General features: G+C 39.9%; 1 protein-coding gene across 9 annotated transcripts in view; it reads left to right on the top strand.

The window, feature by feature from the left end:
• fam222ba (family with sequence similarity 222 member Ba) overlaps positions 1 to 19,498 on the top strand; it is a 72,970-nt gene that overhangs the window by 11,980 nt on the left and 41,492 nt on the right. Inside the window, exons 3-6 of one of the 9 annotated variants that reach the window (XM_083531607.1) lie at positions 15,175 to 15,476; positions 15,930 to 16,093; positions 16,219 to 16,579; positions 18,028 to 18,098. The exons of 3 other annotated variants lie outside the window; for them this stretch is intronic. The gene's annotated coding sequence lies outside the window, so the exon portion shown is untranslated. Of the gene's footprint in view, positions 1 to 15,174; positions 15,477 to 15,549; positions 16,907 to 16,959; positions 18,099 to 18,169; positions 18,275 to 19,498 lie in introns of those variants that run through there. 5 more of the 9 variants (XM_083531614.1, XM_083531609.1, XM_083531613.1 and 2 more) reach the window with 5 other exon arrangements.

Below are 19,498 nucleotides of genomic sequence, written 5' to 3'. Positions count from 1 at the left end.
CATATAAAATGACATAGTTGGGGAATATCTTGCCATCTAAGCACAGTGACAAGTGTCATCTTTAATTTCAGAAGCTAGCTGAATGAGCTAACAGATTAGTTAATGTACTTAAACCTATAGCAAGCTGTAACTAACACTGGGCTAACCAATATGTATTATGTAAAGAGTACTTAGTATTTTGAGCTAGATATCCTTTAGTTGATAATGAACTAGATTCTTATTGTGTCGTTTGAATGGTCTGACAGTTTTTTTTTTTTTTTTTTTTTTTTTTTTTTTTTTTATGACGTTAAAAGAAAATATTCCCAGCTTTACTAGCAAGCTAGCCAACCTTACACTTTTTTCTTTTGCTCTGGACACATCCATTGTCACTAAGCCGACGAGCTAAAATGAAAATATTGTGTAAAACTTAAAAACGAAGCAAAGCAAACTAGCCATAATTAGGGTTCTATATTGTGTGAATAAGTATGAAGCTGCACTTACAAGCCAGGTAGCTTTATAAGTATTGTATTGTCTAAGAAATAAACCTGGTGTCACTAACAAGCTCGCTAACAATCAGGGATTTTATTGAAGAAAGTTTCATGATATAAACAACTTGAAATGCTGTTAGCATCTGCCAGAAGTGCAAGCGGTAGCATGGTGCAGATAAATATTAATATTCATACAGCAAATAAATATAAAGGCTACGGGTACAGTACATTAATAATGTGTAAAGATCTATAAGTGAAAATCAACATTTCAAAAGATGGGATGTGTAAAACACAATAAATGTAGAAAAATATAAATTATAAGTATACAATATGAAGTAGACTTTGTCCATTGTATGTACAGCTGTACCAAGATTATATACATACGGTAAAGATAAACTAGGATGTATTGTGAATTTAGAATTATGTATTATTATAATTATTCAGATGTAGTACAGATTGTACAGTTTGCAGGAGAACTGTATGATTATCACGGGCAGTAAAATCAGTAAAGCATTAAAGAGACATCAATGTGCTAGTGGTGTAAAGTTCAGTAAGGTGATGTTTGCTGGAAAGAAGCTGGCCCTAAATCTGCTGGTTCTGGTGTGAACGTTCCTGTGTGTCCTGGAAGGAGTTTGAACAGTTTGTGACTGGGATGTGAGGAGTCCCTTGATGATGTGTGCTCTGTGTAGACATCCACTATGGTGAAGGTGGTCAGTGGCAGGTAGTTAGGGGCTAATGTTGTGTTATGCGGGGGTTTATCATCCTTTGCAGGGTTTTAGGATGGTCTCAATGATAGTGGTAAACGCTAGTTAAAATCTCATTAGACAGATGAACTTTCTGAATTCTTTTCAAGAAGAATAGACGCTGTTCCACCTTCTAACCAGAGTTGTCCTGGTGCTAGGACAGATCCTCAGAGATGTGAACACTCAGGAACGTAAAGCTGGAGAAAAGCTTTATTCAGTTCTGTTGATGTAGACAGAGGAGTGCTGTTAGATTTCCTCAACGTGCTCTATAGTCACTATGCTAACTAGCTAACAGAGGTTTCTATTGTGTAAAATAAACATCAAGCTAGCTTGCAATAGAGCTTTTTATTGTATAAGCTAGGTTGCATTATAGTACTGTATTGTATTATGTAAACAAGTACTACGTGTTAAGAAATTAGAATATTGTAATGTGTAGCACGTAGCAGAGTTACAAACCAAGAAGCTAACATTTATAGGGTTATGCTGTGTTGATGATTGTAACTAGCAGGCCAGCTAGCATAAATAAAAGCATCAGCTTTTTCCAACACCTGATGGACAAGGTACTAAAAACCACGATAAACCGACGCCACCCCAAAAATGCTATTTTATGTATGCAGTACTGTACAGTATTTACATTTTACTTTTGATTTTATAATTAATTATTTGTATTAATACATTTAATTATTTCAACATAAAACTCAATAAAAACAGTTCCCTATAAGTTTTTTAGTTTATCGTGCTATCCGCGAGAGACCGGGAAAATCAGTGAAACAAATTAGTTATATGGCAAATGCAATTCCGCGTGAGATTGAACCGCGGTAAAGCGGGGGATTTTTGTACTCTCAAATATTCAAATAAATTAAGCGATTCTTCAATGATTCGAATACAAAAAAAAGCTAATTTGACTCTGTGCTTCATTTAGTCTATTTAACCACACACAGAGCACTGTTTCTCCATGAACCATTATTAAACTGCCCACTAAACTCTGGACCACTCTGGGGTCTCATTCATAAACGTGGAAACACAGAAGGCGAGAAGGGGAATTGGCAACACAGATAGTGCACACAACCTTTGCGTGGAAACGTAAACATAAAGGAAACACCATGTCGGTGCGTTGATCTTTTCTTAAATTTGTTATTTGAAAATTAAAAAAATTTAAAAAAGTTATTTGAAATTGATTTTTAATGTTTTGTTTATATATTTTGTATTTGCACTTTGATGTAATGTGGCAATCAAATGCACCAATTGTTTACCGCAATTTCCGGACTATAAAGCGCACCCACTGAATTTTACAAATATTTTTTATTTTTTTACATAAATAAGCTGCACCTGTGTATAAGCCGCAGATGTCTACACTAAAACTAATGAACTTTACACAGGCTTTACCGAAAGAGAGTGTCTGTTATACAGTGTAACGGGTGAAATATGTTTTGGCTCCTTTAAGAGCAAAGCGGCATTTTGGGAACAGCACGTCACTGCATTCTTCCGGTATTACTGCATGTGTGTGTGCGTTTTTTCGTTTCCGTTCGGAAATTTCATTAGTCTAATGTTATGGGGTTCAGTTTTTTGGCTTAAAAGTTTGGGGAAAAACCCAGGAAAAATCCATAAATTAGCCGCTCCGTTGTTTAAGCCGCGGGGTTCAAAACGTGGGAAAAAAGTAGCGGCTTATAGTCCGAAAAATACGGTAGTTTTCACAGAATGCAATTTCAGCAATAAAAATTTTCATTTTTCAAAACAAGGAAACAAATGACTTCTTCATTTCAAGAACAAGGTCATGTCTTATTTTTTCATGTGTCTTTAGTGTTGCTCTTTAATGAAGAAAATTTACTTCGTATCTGATTGCTTGATTAATCGATGGACTAATCGGTAGAACACTCGATTAGTAAAATAATCGATAGCTAACCCTCCTCTCAAAGTTTTTGTGACTGTCTTGAGAGGAAATTTGCTTTCCCATTGTTAATCAGCAGAAGTTCCTAAAAGCAACTGCTGTAAAGTGATTCATGAATGTTGTTAATGCATCAGTAATGTTTCCTTGTGCTCGTAATTTGAACACTGTTTACTTGAGTGCGTTGGCTCCTGAATTTCAGCAGTATTTTTCTTTTCTCCTTCCTTATTTCTCTTAAGTATTCACAAAGAGCTTTTATGCTCTTTGTGCTGCTACTGAAACACTGTATAGTGTTTTCAGCTGCCTCCTTCAGGATTATAGCACTGCGCTCGTGAAGGATGGATGGTTGGTCAGAACCATTGCAGGAGTGTCCCAAGTCGAATAGATGTAGCGAATAGATGTATTATTTACAAAACCTTAGTGAGGTGTGCACAAAATAGGATCAAATGACAGGCTTTGGAGGAAAAGTGCTTCGGGATGTAGGACATAATTACATGTAATGTACCTGCTCTTGAGTGCTGGCTTTAGATCAAGGCTCTACATCAAGCTTTTATTTCGTTCTCTTTTTCTTTCCCATACTCATTTCATACTCCTCAGCTTGTAGTCATTTGTCATGCAAAAGACTCTGAACAATGCTTGGAGTGCACTGAAGCGGTGAAAAAAAATGTGTCTTAACAAATTTCGGCATTCTTTTCCGCTTTGCACGGCGGCAGCCTTCTAGAAAGTGTCTTTAAAGCAGGAGAAAGAAGTGTTGAGTCATTGCGCACTAAATCAAAAAGCTCGCGCAGTCAGGGACTGGCATGAGGCGAGACCTGCTCCATCTGATTGCTACCTCGCGGCTCAGACTGATTTATCAGCGCTGCCCGCTGCAGTTATCAATCTCACATCGGATGAGTGCCGGGAACGAAGACTTCTGTGCGTGCTAATGTATGACTTGCTGAGAGAGAAAGAGAGAGAGAGAGAGAGAGAGAGTGTGGGTGTGAGTGATTGGAAGAGAGGAAGGAAGGAAGGAAGGAAGGAAGGAAGGAAGAAAAGGGAGACGGATGGAGCGAAATAGAGAACAGCAGGAGGCAGAGGATAGGTGCAGTGACAGACGAGAAAGAGGCTTAATGTCCGCGTCAGAAGCAGCGCAGCCTCCTGGGCCGCTCCGGAAACCGGTGCAAGCAGGAGTCGATCCCACATGCGCTGAACACATGACGTGGGTTATTTTATATATATTTTTTTATTTTTTTATGTAAGGCTTTTCGTGCACACGAGTACACCTCAGTATCATGTGGAGGGCAGTCGGTGAAATGAGTACATGGTTTGGATGCTGAGTGGACCAGCATGTGGATTGTTCACATGCACATGAAGCATCCATGGGAAAAAAATTTTGACATTTCTTACAACACAAGTTCTGAAAACTACAGACTTCCTTGAAGGGAAATGTCTTTGTGTTCTGTATGCATCTTAGGCAAAGTGCATGTGGAGTCAAACCCAAATAAACCTATTTTCATGGGAAACATCTTATTGGCAGGAAAAAGAGATCTAGGCCACAACATGCATGTTTTAGTCTTTTGGTATAGGTGGGGTGCAAAAAAAATTAATAACAAAATACTCTATGACTCAACCATTGTAAATAAACCAGGGAAAAATGTCCTGTTTAAATAATCATTAAAGATATTCAAACTGCAGTGTGTTAAGATTTCATGCTCCACGACTCTAGTGATGCACAATGTAGGAATAAAGCTCGACCCTATTCATCCGGGTGTTGAATTTCTTTTTTCTGACTTCTCCCTAGAATAAGCTATTTCTGCTACTTTGAATAGACAGCTTTTAACAGGGCTGGTTTTTGTTTAGTTTAGTTTTTTTATGGACAAATCCCATAGCAGTGCACAATGTCAGATTATGCAGTGGGATCTGACCGTGCCATGTGATTTAATGTTTAAATAATAATAACAATAATAATAATCATTATCATAAAAGATCGCATATCTCGGGGGTGCTAAATATCACTGATGAGAAGAAACCACTGTAGCGGGGAAATAAATAAATAAATAAATTAGATCTCTGAAACATAATTTATGATGATGATCTTGCCTCAGTTTTCACCTTCTGTGGTTTATGCAATATGAATGCATAGTTTATGCAACATTATAGGTTTTATTAATATTTAAATGCATTCACATAATAAATCTTCTCAGTGATTAAATTCCACATGCATTTTTAAAGGAATTTGTCAAATGTAATGTAATACAAACATGTTTTCAAGATTTACTTGTGTGTGGGGTGGGGGGTGTGTGGGGGGGTGGGTGTGAGTATTTATGTGTGCATGCTTGTGGGCATATTCGCTTGAGTGCACTTTTCGGTTACATATTTTTTCTGGCATGGTTGCATTAAACAGTTGAGTGTGTGTGTGTGTGGTGTTGGTTTATTTATTTCTTTATTTTTACACAGTCCACATTACAGCAGCACAGCGTTTGAGGACAAAAGTCAACTTTCAGCATTTAAAAAAAGCTCGTAACCTTGCTTGACCTACTTTTTTCTAACGCGTGAGGCTGCCGGGTTGGCTTTTACAGATGTAGTGTGCATGTGGATCGCGAGCTCCACTGCAGCGTATGATCGACTGAGCACGGCGAGGGGGAGGGATGGTGAAAAATTTGACTAAGCACCCCATCGGCATCAGGCTATTTGGCTAAATCTGCGCCCGAAATTTCGCTCACGGCCCGACCGTTTGTCTTCCTGTATTCGACGTCCCAGGGTCCCCGTCTCCCGCTGACCGTCCCTGCATTGGAGCTTCCTGTAACTAATAGGGACTCTCACCTGCCGAGGGGAACCACAAGCTCCCATGATGCCGAAGAGAGCAGGATAGATTGGAGAGGTTTTATCTTTCAGGCTTGACAAATATTCTCTCTCTATATATCACAGCTTTCACTGACAGCACACACTCTTAGCCTCTGCTGAGAGATCCAGAGCTCAGAGAAACTCTGCACACTACGCTGTTTAAAAAAAAAAAAAAAAAAAAAAAAAAAAAAAAAAAAAAAAAAAAAAAAACGCTCTCTGAGCAATGTTCCCTGTTTACCTTTTTTTTTTTTTTTTTTTTTTTTTTTTTTTTTTTTTTTTTTTTTTAAAGGTAAACAGGGAACATTGCTCAGAGAGCGTTTTTTTTTTTTTTTTTTTTTTTTTTTTTTTTTTTTTGCTTAAAGGAGATATTGGTATTTTGCTATTTTAGCTTTGACTGCTTTACCGCTTCTGACTGTATAGCACTGCTTTTAAAAAACATAGTCATAGGTTGGTTTGCTTTTTCGCCTAAAACGCATTATAAAAACATTTTCTTTCACTTTGTTCATTCGTTTAACAGGAGGAAGTTTTTCCTCACAGGATGTGTTTCCGGAAATGTTTTTTTTTCTTCTTGAACACATTTGACTTGAGATTTTCTTTTTTTTGCGATTGATTAAACATGAAATTACCTTGAATACTGCGATCTTCCCAACGTCATCTGCTAAATTTTAGATTCACATTTTTCCATGCTGATTAAAATGAGTTGGGATTTGGACACCACCAATGAATCCTACATGCTATGGTTTGTATTTGGGTTCATTGGCTGAGGGAAAGTCAAGATACAGTAATGGCTGGGTTCATATTTCTTATATTCCTCATGCTATACGACGATGTCTAATGGAAAAGCACTGGACGAGGATGAGTAGTGAGTGAAGTGAGACCAAATCGGATGGACGTTGGTTATTGCAGGATATGGGGTCAGTGTGCCACCGGCCTTCAAACAGCCAGTTGAAAAAAGCTTTGCCTGGCTCCGTTATAGGCAGGAAAAGAAATTGTTTTGGCTCACAGCGTCCTCTTTGACTCCGCCGCCCTCGGCTTAATTAGACCAGCCCCCTGTGGAAGCGTGGCATTCTGTGCAGCGGGAGGCTTATCCCCGACTCTGCTCCTTGCCAACGCGGCCACGATTGATCAGTCGCGGTGTGACTGAGTCAGCCGCTATAATATTCATGATCTAATTATTCAGGTTATAGCAGCAGGCTTTAACGAGTGATTTAACCTCTTGTCGCGGGCTATAAAAGGGAGCCGGGTTAATCTTTCAGGCAACCTTTAATTTTTTTTTCTTCTTCTTGTGCGTCTACCCACAGGAGCACGCCTCAAAAACCGGCCCTGCTTCCTCGGGGCTGGGGAGTGAGATGGCATACCGGCATGACAAGGCGACCTCACACTTACACACACATGCACGTACACACTTAAATGAGGTGTTGCTGACACTCTAGGGCTATTGCATTTCCCAGGAAATGACAAAGCGACCTTTGATTGCGTGCGGCAGCTGCTTTCCACCACGAGAAGTAAACCAAGGAAAGCATGTCCATGCATTTTCAGGCATTAAAAAAAAAAGATTAAAAGACTTTCTTTTTTTAACTCTTAGGTTTTCCTGCTTATAATTGCCGCTCCCTGAAGTAGCGCAACACGGAACTTGCATACGGGCGGAAAAAGCAGCAGTTTTAAAAGATCGCTAGGAGAGTTGACAAAATTAATGCATCAGGTGCAGCTTTTGAGCGGTCGCGCTTAAACAGACGCTAGCAGTCATTAAAAGAGCGAGGATTTGGAGAGATTTGGGCAGCCTGTGTGAACTGCTGGAGTAAGCCCAGTGAAACTCGGCCCATGGCCCAGCGTCGGGAAAAAGCCTCGCCACTGCTGCAACCTCCATTACACACGGCCGTTTCCTTCTATACAAACACCATAATATGCTTTTCATCACAAAATGTTATGCTGCATATGAGTATTTCCCTCTGTGGGCCGTAAAGAGACTTAGAAATGACCGAGGAAACCTGAACCTCATTTACGCTGATGGGTTTTGTTCGTTCTTACGGCATTATTTCGTAGGCTTTAACCCCTGCACGCCGTGATAAGGATATTGTTTTTATGGAATGGCCTACCTCCCCCCCCCCCCCCCCCTTCTACTGCTTGTACAATAGAACCAAAAAGAATAATATAGAGAAAAATTACAAAAGGAACTGCTTCCATGGGAAATGGTAAACGGTCTCTCAAAAAAAGAAAAAAGCATGTGTTTTGAAAATCAAGTTGTTTGCCGGATGATTCACGTGCTTTGAATAGCCTCCTCTTATCACACTCGTACTCCTACACAAGCCAGAGGCCGCTGCCTCCACAAAGCCTACTTGATCTGATCTTGGAAGAGAGTGCTTGAAGCAGCTTCGAGTGAATGGTTGATCAGAGATCAGTGCTCCTGTTGTGTTACATTAACATTAGTCACTGGAAGAGAAAAAAAAGAGCGCTAAAAAAATCACAACTGCTCTGAAGTGAGCATTCAGAGACGTTGAATGTGAGAACATGCACACATGCAGATCAAGCTTTGGTGAGCAGTTTCTAATGCAGATGCACAACTCTCTGCACCCTATGCCAGTTTTTGAGATCCTGCTTTGAACCGGTCTGACACCCGTGCAGTACCCGGGATCGAGACTGTAATGGTGGTATGCTTTAAGGCGGATCTTTGTCCTGTGTTTAAAACAATGTGCAATACATGAGCAACTGACTTTCACTCCTACTTTTTAAATGTCGCACTCCTGCTTGAATCCTCCCTTTTGCTCTTATTATGATCTCCACTCTTCTACAATGGATTCCTCCCTAGATCTTGTACCTTGTTGTGGGGATTTGTGTCCCTTCACTCACAAGAGCATTTGTGAGATCTGACACCGATGTCTGATTAGCAGGCCTGGAGGAGGTATATTATTGAATGGGTCAGGACACAGGATTCTTCCACTCCAACCTTTTCAAACCAAGAATATTGATTTGTGCACGGGGGTATGGTCATGCTGGACCACGTTGTGCTTTTTTAGTTCAAGAGAACCTGTTCTACTACAGCATGTAAAAACAATTGTGTACAACTCTGCAGTTTGGGGACAGAAACACATTTGGGTTTGATGGTGAGGTTTTCACAAACCTTAAGACCTGATTATGAATCTGTAGCTTCAATTTGCCAAATCCAATTCAGTACTTTGACTAATAGCAGTCTCAATACCAATATTTAGCAATGCTGCACCAGGGCTTAGTTTCCCCAAGCATTCCATTTAGATCCTCCTAAATGACTGTGATTTGTGATACCTTCTCACGATTTAATCATCTGTCCTTATCTATTGTGTTGAGGTTGTGCATTGTATCATCACTTCCAGACCTCTTGGGATCTGTGCTGTGACCACACACCAACGAGGTCTTGTTTCTCACTAGCTGACCAAACAAATCTCTTCAGGTTTTCCATTATATTGACCATAATGTTATGCATGACTACTGAAGATTGATGTGGTGGAAAAATTGTTCATGCTTGCTGGCGTGAACAATTTTTATTTTTTTTATTGTTTCCCCAAGAGGTGATTGTTTGACCCTGCAATCACTGTGTTTGGCCAATCAATGGTGTTTCTAGGTCAGAATTCAGTACAGGGGGTGGATAAATTGCTAGCGTCCGGGACAAGCAGAATACAGCTCAGTTTTTCATTCACAGTTGCCTAAACATGTTCAGCTCAGGCTGTTGGAATAATGGTCAGTACCAATTCTTCGTTTTATTGTTATTTATTACTAATATTTTTAATTCATCCAGCAAACTGAGAAAGAAGCTTCACTTCTTCAATCCATTTACTCGCTATTGACTTCAGCAACCGAAAGCGTTTCGTTTGTTTAACATGACACGCTCCAGTTATATTTTACTGTGTACACAAATTAAACCCTGATCTGCCTGTTGCGAGTATGTAACTTATTTCACTTAGTATATTATAGATAAACGTTATTTTCTGAAAATTGATGTTGGAAAAATGAGTAAACAGCAAGCCGAAGGATTGCGCATCATTAAAATATTCGGTCTCGGAAATAAAATCTTTATACGAGATTTTTACACCTTATAGCTGAAAAAAGAAATCTTTTTTTATGAATGGGTATTAGGAGGGAATAAAGACTCCATAAAGTCATCGTTTCTAGCCTGTTATGCATAGTTGTGCATGTATTAATGCACATAATTAATTCATCATAAATCCAAGTTAAATTAACGTTTAAGCCGATTTAATGAAGCTTATTGGACTTCCTGCAGTCACTAATACATTTTTTATGTGGTCAACTGTGCAGTGCTATAAGCACTCTGGCAAGAAGGTAACATTTTTAGAATGTCGCACAACTCAAATGTCAGTAGATATTGGGCAACATGCGGGGGTAACGTGTGTGAATTGTAGGTCAGCACTATTATTAACAGGTTTAACTGATTGCTTCCTGTCTTTATTTTTTGTATTATAGGTTAACTTGGTACGCAATAAGAGACTTTCCTGCCAGGCTGTAAGTGACCGATATAGAACACATGTCCAGCTAAGGGCATTGATTTGAATGTAGGTCACTTGACAGCCATTTGAGTTGTGGCTCAGTAGGACATGGCGCACGCTAGGACAGGAAATACAGGTTCAATTTCCGACTTTAAGCTAACGACCTGACGTATGTTCAGCTTCAAGCTTTTTCATGGTCGTTTATTTATTGATTTATTAATTTATTAGCGAAGCTTCAAAGAGTCATACTGGAAGGCTAACAGCGAAGCTTTGCCAAATTACGGAAACTTCTCGCACTACAATGCTTCACGCATGGGCAGCAGCCGTGAAAGCCGAGACCGAAAGACCACACGTGATTTTTATTTTGGCAGGCGCTAGAGGTTGGTTTTTTGCCGTTGATCTGCTACCTTGTTCAGTACTATATTTACTCTTTAGCGCTTCTGGCACACAAAAAAAAACCCATACCTATGCTGTTGAGTGATGAGAAACAAGAAAAGGCTGCTTCTGCTCATATGCTTAATCTCGAACAACTCGCAGTTGGTATGTATCAGCACTCACCTGGGTCAGCGCGAATCCTAAAATAACTAGACGCCCGAAAGAAAGAAGAATGAAGCAATAAAGCTACAGCAGGCCGCTCGACTCCCCCGTGCCTACCCTTTCCAAAAAAAAAAAAAAAAAAAGCACCTATGCCTGCCTGGGAGTTTTTCACAGCAGTTTAGCAGGCCATAAAGCTTATTGACCTTGTCAGGCCACTAGTCTCATCCCAGAGCCTCGCTTCATAAGCTTCGTTACTTATGGAATTTTCCAGACTCCCCCCTTTCTGCCTCCCCAGAGCCCTTGTGCCAACAGCGTGGTATCTGCAATGATTGATGCTGTAGTGCTCATTGAAGTGTGTGTGTGTGTGTGTGTGTGTGTGTGTGTGTGTGTGTGTGTGTGTGTGTGTGTGTGTGTGTGTGTGTGTGTGTGTGTGTGTGTGTGTGTGTGTGTGTGTGTGTGTGTGTGTGTGTGTGTGGATCACAAATCTGCTGCAGGCTGCAGTAATGCCCTGCACAGCCATAAGTACCTTTTAACATGTTTACTGGGGCAGGAACAGAGTGGCTGTATGTGTGAGGGAGGAAGGTGGATCAAAGGTGTGCGTTTTCATGCAATCACATTATATGAGAGCGTCGACTATGTAACCTACGCGCAGTCAGCATCAACTCGGCGAATAGGCTTTTTCTCGGCATGATCATACATCCAAAAGGCCAGAAGTAGAACCTTCTCTGGATTGTGTGCTAGATTCCTAGATCCTGCTAGATAGTGTCGCATCCAGAATAAGAAAAAAGGCACTTCTGACATGTTGTCTTTGATTCATTCATTTATTCAAAAGGAGTGTGATTTATTCAAAAGGAGTGTGAAACCTACCCGGCTTTGACTTTATGATTACAATTTTTTTTTCTGAGGAAAATGTGTGACATGATCTAAAATGCTTCGAAATGTCTACTTTCCCAGAAGGCTACGTCTCGTCTGATTCCAGTTCAGTGCGGCAAAAACAATATTTTATATCTAAAAAAATATATTGAAAAGAACATTACAGGTGCTGGAGAGATTATAACTTATTGCACATATGATATGCAATTTGTATTGATAACAATGTATTTGATTGAATGTTGACTAGTTTACTCCTGAATAAAAAAAAACTTCCATCAAGGATAGTAGTTTCAGTTTCTTAAATTTATTTTATTACAAAATTGAAAATATTTGAGGGCTTTATTGCCAATTTAATTAATCCTTAGTCTCTTTTATTTATTTATTTTTTTTTATATTCATTATTGTGGCTTATTATTATTATTTTTTATTATACCTTTTAAAACCATTCTGTGGCTAACATCAAGCTTTTACTGCACTTTTTCATTAATTTTTAATCACTTTTATTTCATGCATAGATAGATAGATAGATAGATAGATAGATAGATGGATAGAATTTCTTTATTATTTTTAATAAGTATTATTGGATGATATGCTGTAACGGGAGCAGCCGAAAGATTATTATTGTAGATTTTTTAAATATTATTATTATTATTATTATTAATTTGATGGTGGTGGTGGTAATAATAATAATAATAATAATAATAATAGTTGTTTCATAATAAAAAACATTGTGTCTAGTGTAAAGCACTCACTGTTATTTTGCAACCTATGTTGCACTTTAAATTATAATTTTTTATTTTATCGATCTCACGGTTTTAATCGCAATATATTTTTATTTCATTTTATGATGTTTTTGCATACACAAAAGCACTTTTAAACGGCTTTGAAATACGCTGCGGAAAACTTGTAATAAATTAATGGGGAATGAAAAGCTGTTTCGTATAATAAGCAGCAACGTAACAAGCCGTAATAATACAGAAAGCTTTGTTTTGTCTCTGTTGTGGCTGAGCTGGAGCAAGACCTTCTGCTGAGGTAGCTAGGATATTGCCATGGTCACACACCTGAAAAGATGGTGTCAAGGCACCAGGATTAGTGTCTGTCCCCCTGCTTTATCACAGGGACCGAGGTGATTGGTTATTACTAGAAAACTGGAGTGGTTGTATAGAGTGTAATTTGGTGAGGGGGAAAGGTAATCAGCACTTGGACTTGCACTTACAAGTGCGTGCGTTTTGAAGTCGAAGCATGATTTGAAGAATGTCTCCTCTGGAGATCTGACCCTGACCTCTACACATCCTGCTGATCTAGCTGGACAAGCTTTCGTCCATCTGGTGGGCTGGATAAAATCCTGCGATTCTAAGCACAAGCGCCGGAGAGCATGTCTGAACAAAAATGAATCCCATCTACCTGTTAGCTCCGGCATCAAACACATCCTTCCTGTCTGACTCCGGGGCAACTCCAGGTCTTGCCGCCTTCCCGAGATCACTCAAAAGCTCGCTTGTGTGCATTTGTGTGTTAAAGTCTGTCGGTGTTTGTGTGTCAGGTCCTCCTCGGAGGCCAATCACACAGACTGCCTGCTTCCCCTTTAGCTTTGTTGCCATGCCAACTGACCTGCTCCTTCCATCAGGTTTTCTTTGACATGCTGGTGCTGGGATTCTCAGGGAGGGTGTTGGTGCGTTCCTTTTGGCCTGGCGGTGCTCTGGTATTCGGTATGGATCCGGTGCCGTATTGTTCCCACCGCCTTGTTAAATATGTCCCGTTGTAGCGTGTGTCGTCATGCTGGTTAGCAGACGACACGAAATGACCGGGATTTGGGTGAAAATTTGTGTCATTAATGATCATTAATGCACCTTGAGTCTAAGAAAGCAGAATTGGTCACATTTTACATTTACGGCATTTTGCAGATGTACTCTAGAGCGACTTACATTTATATTATTTGTACAACTGAGCAGCTATGGGGTTAAGGTGCCTCGATCAGGAGCCTAGGAGTGGCAGCTTGGTGTGGCTGGGATTTGAACTCATGACCTTTAGATCCAAAGTCCAATTCCTTAACCACCAAGTTACCGCCTCCCTCAACCAAGACAATTGGATAGAGTAAAGGCTAATAAAGGTGTCTGCCACCCAGTCATGCTGTAATGGGTGGCAGAGAGGGTGTTAATCCACCCCCCCCCCTCTCTTTTCTGTCAATCACTAGCCAGTTGGTGGTGTCCGTAAGCAAATAGTATGTGGAGGAGGGCAGATAGCGCGTGTCTCAAAAGACGTATTTGCCTTCACCCTTCAACTTGCCTTGGTTGCTGTTGTAACGAAAATATCTTTAACATAAAACTTGGTGGCCCAAGGTATGGTGAAAATAACGGCCTTTACACAGTATGATGTTTCAGATGATCAATTACTACCAGCTATCCCTTTCAAAGGGAATTCCAGCTCAATAATAAGGAAAAACTTGGTACAATATATTGTCCTTTATCAAAATCTAGCTAACCATGTTATAATAAGCAAGTAATGGGGTGTTTTTCCAGATCTTCTTTATTTGATGGTTTCTTGTGGCGATTAGTTACTTATTTTATGATCGGAACCTAAAATCCATCTATACATAGACTCCATCAACAAGTGTAAATCATCTGATCTGGGAGAGATAGTGTTGAAAGTGATGCTCGCTCTTCCACTAGAGATCAGGGAAACCTAAACCTCTTCCACTAGAGATTTAGGGAAACCTAAATCTGAACTCGTCTTGTAACTCTATTAAATGTAGCTTAAGTAGGCATGGCAGCCTTTTTTTTTTATTTATTTTTTTTTTTTTTCCCGCTTCCCCAAACATATTCCAACATTTTTGAAGAAGGTGTTTTGTTTCATGAGTTTCAGCATCTGTATTTATTTGTGCAGCGAAGCGTCTAAGTGTTTGAGGGAAATAACGGTCCGTTCCGCTTGTGCTATAAATTGCTGGAGTAGTAACTCGCTTGTCTCGAACGGTGTCAAAAAAAAGCAGTGTGTGTGTGCATATGTCTTTGTGTGAGAAGATGTACACATCTGTCGTTTCCATAATACACCGCTTCCCATTGCGCACTGTGTTTTTTCTTTCGTTTGTTTGAGATTGGCAGCTGTGACTGCTGCGCTGGCTGCTTGCTTGCTGTGCATTCTGGGACGGAAAACGGCCTCCGTCTGAACACCTGGACTGCGGGAGGAGGAGGTGGTGAGGGGAGGGGAGGGGAGGAAGTCGCTGTCCAAACCCTGCCTGCTCCGTCTCACGTGAGACAGCTTGGATAAAAAGATGAGCTTTTAGAAAGACAGGCACACAGACAGCTCCTTGTCCCAGCCACCAACTGTGCCCTTTTAAAAAGCATCTCCCTCCTTTCTTTTTTCTTTCCTCCTTTTAGTGGCTCGGGCCGAGCTGTCAGCACCAGGGTGTCCAATTTCTGCGAAAGCGTGAAGCGGAGAGGAGGGGTGTGGAGGAGCGGCGCGCCGTAATTGGCGGCACCTGTTCGTGAATTAAATCATCAGTTCCCCCATCTTTTTTGCTTTCTCGTCGCACGCGTCGTCCGTAGAGACGCCGCTGTCTGCCGTGCGCTCACAAATTCAGGCGAGACAACATTAGAGGTTTTATTTTTCCGTTTTGCAATGCGTTTTTCGTTTTACAGTAGGTCAGCAATTTGAAGTGGACCGTAATGCATCTTCTCAGGTGTGCGACCATATAAGTTTTAATGTAGCACGTCGATCCGTGTGTGTGTGTGTGTGTGTGTGTGTGTGGTTGGTTTTTTTTTTTTTTTTTGAAGGGCCATCAACAAATCAAATCCTGTCACTCAAATGCGAATCACGTTTGGCTTAACATTTGCATATTCAAAGGGAAAAAACAATCCCATCCAAATGTTCTCTTACTTTCAGATGCCTAATGCATGGTTGTCCAAACAATCCTTCCACTCTGTGTTTTTAATGCCGCTTGACTCATTAGTAATGAGCCATGGTGCAATGTTGAAAATACATTTCAAAATCAAAATTTTAGAAATTCCTGAGAAATCAAAAGGTGGTCTCTCAGTTATATGCTGTACACACCTTTTTAAGTTCTACCCTATGCAGTGAGCATACACTGTATAGTCAATTATAAAGATACCTGATATTCCTTCTCACTTCCCAGATTGGCAAATACTTATTTCTGAGGAACAATACATTCTATTGAAAGTTAGTGTTGGGACACCAGGCTTTTCCAGTCATATGTGTTTCATTATATGATGAGGTAGCATTAAATCTTACCTGCTCCAGCATGACTGTTCCCCTGTGCACATAGCCAGCTCCATGAAGGTATAACTGCCTTTCATTTTTTTTTTTTTTCTCTTCTCAGATTGTTACCACTAAGTTGGAGGCACACAATCTTATAGGATAACTTTGGATGTGGTAGCATTAAATTCTCCCTTCACTTAAACTAGGAGACCCAAACCTGCTCCAGCATGACAATGTCACTCTGCATAAAACCTGCTCTATGAAGATATGGTTTATCTGAGATGGTGTAGAAGGTCTTAAGTGGTCTGCTATAGAGCTCTGACCTCAACCCTATTGGACACTTCTGGGATGAACTGGAACGCTGACTGCACCCCAGGCCTCCTCACCCTCCTCAATCAGTAGCTGATTTTGCCGACACCCTTGTGGCTGATTAAGCACAAATCACCACAAGCACACTTCAAAAACTAGTGAAAATGTGGAATGCAGTGTTTAAAAAGCAGATATACCTCACGCGGTGAGGTGTCTACAAACCTCTCTATAGTGTATTAGCAACATGAAAACATTACGGTCAGTAAATAATTACAAATCTGAATTTCATTCGTAACATATGTCTTCTTATGCAGAAATCTGTGGTGCAGCGTTATTTAAAATAATGAATAATCGAATTGTTTAAATGTTCAAATTAAATTGAAAATGAAGAACTTGATAGTCATTCTTGACATTTTTCTTGTAACAAGTATAAAGAATAACATTTTGAATGCTTTTAAATGAGTGGTGTATCATTCGAGAGAATCGCAGCACATTTAAAGGAACGCTAAAGGAACGGTCTTTTCTCCCAGACCGTTCTTGATGTCGTCATTTTCACATGCTGTGGAAATGTTGTCAGGATAGTTTGCTGTTGAGCACATTTGGAACTGCTGTTTAGTCTGAGCTGAAAGATGCAGCAGCTGCGAGATCACACAAGAACTTTGAATCGCTACTCAGACGACGGTTTATGGACGTCAGCGTGTAGTATAACTTCCCTGTATGTTTGTGTGGCAGAAGTGTTTTTTTGTTTTGTTTTTTCTTGTGAAAGGAAGTGTGTACGTTGAGAAAAATGGTATACCAATCTTGAGCGCATACCACAGTTGTGTTCACAGGTGTGTGAAGCAGTGGTGTCTGATGGCGTGTGTGTGTTTAATTGAGTGTTATTGGAGGCCTGCAGCAGCGCTCCGACCTCGGCTCTGCCAGCTAACGTACTTTATGAAGCTGCAGGAGACTGAGGTCAGCCTTACAAGAGAAAACTGCTGATTTACTGCTCGGCAAGCGGGACTAAAACCCGAGCCGTCCACCTACACGCTCGCATCCGTATTCTATTTGGCCTCTCCTCGCGTGGGCGTGTCATTGTGTCAGAGGTTATTCTATGTGGACCGCGTTCTCAATAATCCGCGTGCATTTGTACCACTGCTGTTTCGGGTCATCGTGCATGTTTGAAGGTTTAAATGCTAACGTAACTGCTGCATTGTCACAGACGAAGCAACACACACTGTTGCGGGATTTAAGGGTTGCTAAGCCAACGCACCGATGTTTTAGCCAACTTGGGTTATCGAGGGTATTTGTCTATTCCTTGTTTTATATCATAAGTGTACGTTAAAATTTAATTTGTGTACACTTAGCACTCAATTAATGTGCGATGTCTGTGCCAGAAACCGTCAAGTTTTTTTAGATTTAAAAAAATTCATTTGTAATCAAGCTTCAGACCCTGGTTCTATCCTGACAGGTGTATAACCTGTTTCTGCTTCTGCCTAATATTTGTGTCTTCTGAGATGCTTTTTTCCTCACCATGGTTGTACAGAGTAGCTGTATAAGTAAAGTCTTCTTGTCAGCCAGAAATACTTTCCTCTGACTGCTTTCATCAGAGCAATTTCTCTGTTCTTAGAACTGACACTCATTGAAGAGTGTGCGTGTGTATTTGTGAGGCGTTTTTTCTTTTCTTTTTTTTTTTTTTTTATCTCACAATTCCATGTAAACTCTAGACCACTGTGCCTGAAAATCAAGTGGATCAGCAGTTTCTGAAACCAGTCTACCACCATCATTCCCCATGCCAGTGAGTCACAGATTGTTTTTGTTTTTTTTTCTTGCTGGATGTGAACTAGAACCCCTAATCTGTTTCTGCAGGATTTCATGCATTACACTGCCGCTACATGGTTCCCTCATTGGATAACTGCACGAATGAGCAGATGTGCAGGTGTTCCTGAGATTTTACAACTAAATCATTTTAAGGTACATAATTACTTGCATAAAAAGACATATCTGTAATCGTTAATTAAAAGTAGCTACACCCCCCACACACCCACCACTCAGCCACAGCTTATTGGGCAAAAGATGCATGCGTAAAAGCAAGATGATTATGTAGCCTAATACACACTGCGATTTTTAATAGTCCTTTGCGATTGTTGCTTTTCAGACTGTATGAACATGATCTCCACGTCACACTGTAGGATTTCAGACTGTATGACAGTTAAAAACTGATGCGCACACAAAAGACTCGTCTGAAGTTTTTACGTCATCAATACGTGACCCGTTCAGACCCACGTTCCACAGCATTAATGTTGTTCATGACATGCCTTAATGATTAAAAAAAAAAGTTATACAAATACTTCTTTTCACTCTGTAACTCGGTAAGTTTCGCTTCTTTCTGTACTGTCCACCTGATTCGCATAGACGTTTTCGATCAGTTGGTTTGCAGTTGCCGCGCTAATCAGGTTCGCCGCTTTTATTGGTTCTTGGTTTGACGATCATCTTAGGAAAAGTCACAATGCAGGAAAGCAACACTGGCAGAATTTCATCGGAGGAAACAAATGATCGCAACTGCCATAATCCGTTGTCGGTGAACATGTCAAACCAGCGATAAAGGCTACAGATTTTAACCTAGGATTTTATGAATCTTTTAGGATTTTTCCTAATTCTCACGTCAGGTGCACACTGTATGATTTTGGCCACTGTTGTTTGAGACAAATTACTAAAAACTTTTTTCTTGCGTGTCAGTTTTTTAACTGTCTTACACATTATGACAACTAAGATCCTACAGTGTGACATGGGGATCATGTTTGTACAGTCCGACAAACAACAATTGTAAAGGACTATTAAAAATTTTAGTGTGCGCCTGGTATCAGAAGACCAAATCATGTCCAATATCACACATTGTGCACCCTGCTTAAGAAATATTAAATTAACCTAAACATTAGCAATAAGAAAGTATTACTCTGGGCAAAGAAAATACGTTTTTTGTTTTTTATTTAATTTTATATATTTTGTTCATGGTTTCTGTGACTGGTTATATTTTAATTATTAGTTAATTATCATTTAAAGGTCTTTTGTTTAAACAGATTTTTTTAAATAAAAAAAATGAACTAAAAGGTTCATTTCCCCCACATTATTTAATTTTAAACAATTTAGACAAGTTATTATAAATTCAACAGAAATAATTAAAGGAAATGGTAAGAA

The sequence above is a fragment of the Silurus aristotelis genome, assembly GCF_946808225.1.
Source record: "Silurus aristotelis genome assembly, chromosome: 26".
NCBI lineage: Eukaryota > Metazoa > Chordata > Actinopteri > Siluriformes > Siluridae > Silurus > Silurus aristotelis.
This window is presented reverse-complemented; position numbering and strand designations above follow the sequence as displayed.